Raw genomic sequence first — 4,172 nt, 5'->3', positions numbered from 1 at the left:
ACCACGTCGCTGCTCGGAACCCAACTGTCGTGTTCTTTGTCATAACCGAACCAGCGATCCAAGGAGAAGCTCTGACCGTTCACTTGCTTCTTTCTCATCACTTTCGTTACTGGCCAAGGCTGATTGGCGTCTCGAGTTACGACGAGTACCTCCTCCGGGTAGAAAGATCCGTCCACTTCCTTACCCCGGTAATCTTCCAGGTGTACGACGGGAGGAGAGGTGTCTCTCAGGCGGGAGACGGTGAAAATCTGAGGCGACCAACTCCCTTCCGAGCTCTTATGAAAACCTTTTCTGTGTAGTAGGACCCTCACTTTATCCCCCAGTTTGAGCTTCTTCTTCACGGAGGGTACGACGGGCTTCCCATTTATCTTATTGAACAGCTCCAATTCATTTTCGGGCGTGACTTCGGACGGGCTGATGCCCAAAGTCCTGTGTTTGGTGGTGTTGTAGTCGCGCACGATCTTGGGAAGCGCGGAAACGAAGTGGTATTTTCCCGTTACTCTAAAATAACGGAATATTCTGTCGCATAAAGTGCGTACGACGCGTTCTGCCTGCGATGCTTTGATTACTGGAGAGAAGGTAGAATACATGTGTACCTTCTTTCGTGAGAGATACTCCTTGACGGTCTTGTTGTAGAATTCCCCGCCTCTGTCGGAAAAGATGCGTGTAGGTACGTTACCTCCCCGAAAAAGTCTTATCATGGCCCTTTTCATTTCGGCGGGGCGCTTCGTCTTTAGTGGGAGGGTGCGCAGAAAGCGGGAGACGGAATCGATTGCCACGAGAATGTAGCGGTAGCCACCGTTGAATCTCTTGTATTCTGAAAAATCGGCGAGATCCATTTGCCACACGTCGTTCATCTTGAGCACGATGATGCTCCTCCTATTAAACTTTCTTCTGACCGGATGGTGTAGCGTGTAGGCATCCAGCTTTCTGAGAATGGCGAGAGCCTTCTTTTTGCTCAAGTGATGCGCTTTTCTATAGCGTTCCACACCCCCCAAACCACCCTCTGGTTTCTCATATCCCTCCATAAGTCGTCCACGCAATGGAGGCCTGCTGCTGCTGCTGCTGCTGTTGAGGCTCGCGAGATTTGGGTAGAGAAATCAGACGCAATAGTTTCGAGACTTTGGGGAACCAGGAAGGTTTCTTTCCCGTCTTACGTTGCAACAAATAATTGAAGAGTTCGTAAACGGAGGAGTGTCTGATGGGCTTGCCCGACACGGAGACACAACCCTCGCGATCCCAGGAAAGAACCTTCTTTAATTCCGAGACGACCCTTTCCGCTTCCTCTTCGTCCACCTCTGGAGAGAGGAGCGAATAGTCAAAGTCATTTGTAGCGTCGGACGCCTTGTTTTTATTGTCGTAGGGGTCAAATCCGTACTGCTTGAGTATGCGATACAGTGCTTGCAGTATGAGTTTCACTTTGACGTCGTCACTCTCTTTCGAGGAAAGAATGTTTCCGATGGAGGAGGTGGTCACTTCAATTCTCTTGGCGATTGGCGAAAAGGTTCAACACGGCAGAAAGCAGGAGAGGAACCACCGACGAAAGAACGCCCTGTCCTCGCTGCTGAGACAGATAGCGCTTCAAACGTTGCGAATTCTTGTGGATCTTTTTGTAGGCGAGCCGTAGTAAAAAGCGTTTGTGCTTCTTCAAACGCGCGAATGTATCTGGAGCTAGAGCCACCTTTCCGTTCAATACATTGAGGCAAATTTCGGAGAGGTGTTTCATGTCGGACGAGGACGAACGTCTCAAGACGTCGCGACGGCGCGGAGGGGGTAGAGTGGAGAGTACTTTGAGTAAAGTGAGGTGAGGGCGGAGATTCATTTCGGAGCGTAGATATATTGACGTTCTCCGGGAAAGATATTGCTACGCAACCTGTGATCCTCGTGCGTATAGTTGTGAAGATCCACGAGTAAATATGCGTGGGGCGACGACATCGCTTGTTTATATGCGTCCAGAAAATACTCCAATCTTTTTCTGCCCAATAGCTGTTGGCCGAAATGTTCCATCTGGTGCACGCTGCGCACGGTGCGCCACAGGACGACGTAACTGGCGTTGTAGGATATTGTTCTAAAATGGCTACTGTCGAAAAAGATGTTTTGAACAAGTAAGAAGATCGACGCGTTGGCGTAGTGAGAACACCGAATGAAAAGATCGGTCACCTCCTTCAAGGAACCGGCGTCGGTCATGTGATCGTCGACGACGATCAGCGTAGCGCGCGACGTGTCCCACTCTCGCGGTAGCTCCTTGGTAAATTTTACGGAGTCCCCGAATTCGTCCTGCATGCTCGGCGAAGCATATTTCTGCACGTAGAATATTTGTGACGGAGGCTTGTCCACCACGTCGTTCAGGTTCCTCAGCACGTTAGCAACGAACGTAGATTTGCCACACATGGAGGGGCCGCTTAAGATACAGCGAAAAGGATGACGGAAACGAAAAGGTTCGGGGGAAGACATGTTGCGTGCGTACACGAGACTGAGACTCGAGGAGAAATGCATCGCTTTTATTTACACATCCTCGTCGTCGTCCTCTACATCGGAACTGCGTTCCCAATACAGATTGTCCAGGCTAAAGTTGGACTTCTTTTTCGCCAGTCTGTCCGCCGCTAAGATGCGGTCGAGCGTCTTCATCTTGTCCTGACACATTTCTTGACGTGCTTGCAACCATTCCAGGCGGTGGACTTGAAAGGCTTCCTCCACGATGCCGCGTATAAATTCGCGAAGTTCTTCGTTTTTTGTCTTTTCCTTGCGACGACGAGAAGCGCAGGAGAATAAACCACACATGGCGTTTTCCACGTATCGGTCAGAATGATGACGCGAGCGCGGTGCGCGGTGCGCGCTGCCTTTATAGAGATAAACGTGCGCGCAAAGAAACGAAAGTGAAACTCAGAAGCCACCCGTCGTGGCTAGGAGCGGGCGGCACAGAGGGCGCTAGGAGAGCGCGCATGCGCGGACGGGTGGAGCAGAGGGCGCGCGCGCATCCATAGCTGCCGCTGCGCGTCGCCTCACTCAGTTTCTCTCGGGCTGTCGCGGAAGACGGACGTGCGCTCCGCGCGCTCGCTCAGTTTCTGGCTGGCTCTCGTAGAGAGCAGACGTGTGTTCTCCGCGCTCGCTCAGTTTCTGCCTGGAAGTTGCCGCGGGGGAAAAGGTGAGTGATTTGACGCGCTCCTTTTCTCGTATGTTTGCCGTGTTTAGCGGTGACTGCGCTAGTGTTAAGCCTTTTCTCGCATGTTTAGACATGTTTTGCGGTGTCCAAGCCTGTTGACGCATGTTTAGCGATGTGTGGCCGGTGGTTCCCGCCTTGTGTTAGCTGCGTATTGTTGAGGTTAGGCCTAAGCGATCGCCCCCCGTAAGCCTTTTTCCTCGCATGTTTAGACTTGTTTTGCGGTGAGCAAGCCTGTTGACGCATGTTTAGCGATGTGTGTGCCCAGTGGTTCCCGCCTTGTGTTAGCTGCATAGTGTTGTGGTTAGGCCTAAACGATCGTCCCCGTAAGCCTTTTTCCCCGACGTGTACTGTTTTCTCCGTGCTGTTTTAGCAGTAGCGGTTAGACCTTTTCTCTCGCATACCTAGACTTGTTCAGCAGTGCTGCCATTTTTACCTGCCGCTAGTATCTTGTTCTCTGTCTTTCTCGTCTAGAGCTATGACGGTGGCGGCATCTGGTGTGATGCCTTGCAACTACGTGGCCACCTGTCGTCGATCTCTGCAACTGCTGGGTGCAAACTACCAACATGGCGGGCGCTGGTCACTCGGGTGTTGCGGAGCGGCTTCTTCGCCGCGGCATCGTTGATTTTCGAATAAATTGTTTCTCTCCACTCTATCTCTATCTTTCCATTTTATTTTCTACCTATTTTTTTATTTTTATGGACACAGATTGTCCGCAACGCACAGGGTGGACTGGACACGTCCTAGATGCTCCCCAATTAGTGTGATGACTCCCTGGAGGGTCCTGATTAATGTGGGGGGTCCCAATTAGCTCTAATTGCTAATTAAACGTGTCCAGAAGCCTTGTAGCGTTGCGGACAGTCTGTGTCCAGTAACTACTACTAGCATCTGTATTTAGGATTACTTATAGCTCTCAGGATAGTGCATGGTTCATCAGTTCTGTATGTTGTGTCCTTTTTGATGAGTCTTGCGGAAGGGTAGATGAGCACTCCTTTCGTCGTGACATTGTGTG

General features: G+C 51.1%; 1 long non-coding RNA gene across 1 annotated transcript; it reads left to right on the top strand.

The window, feature by feature from the left end:
* Positions 1-3,018: 3,018 nt before the first annotated feature.
* Positions 3,019-3,815, top strand: LOC135377130 (uncharacterized). The gene is made up of 2 exons (XR_010418047.1): positions 3,019-3,145; positions 3,635-3,815. It is a non-coding gene; the product is annotated as an uncharacterized LOC135377130 (long non-coding RNA).
* Positions 3,816-4,172: the final 357 nt, after the last annotated feature.

This window comes from Ornithodoros turicata, chromosome 1, assembly GCF_037126465.1.
Source record: "Ornithodoros turicata isolate Travis chromosome 1, ASM3712646v1, whole genome shotgun sequence".
Lineage (NCBI taxonomy): Eukaryota > Metazoa > Arthropoda > Arachnida > Ixodida > Argasidae > Ornithodoros > Ornithodoros turicata.
This window is presented reverse-complemented; position numbering and strand designations above follow the sequence as displayed.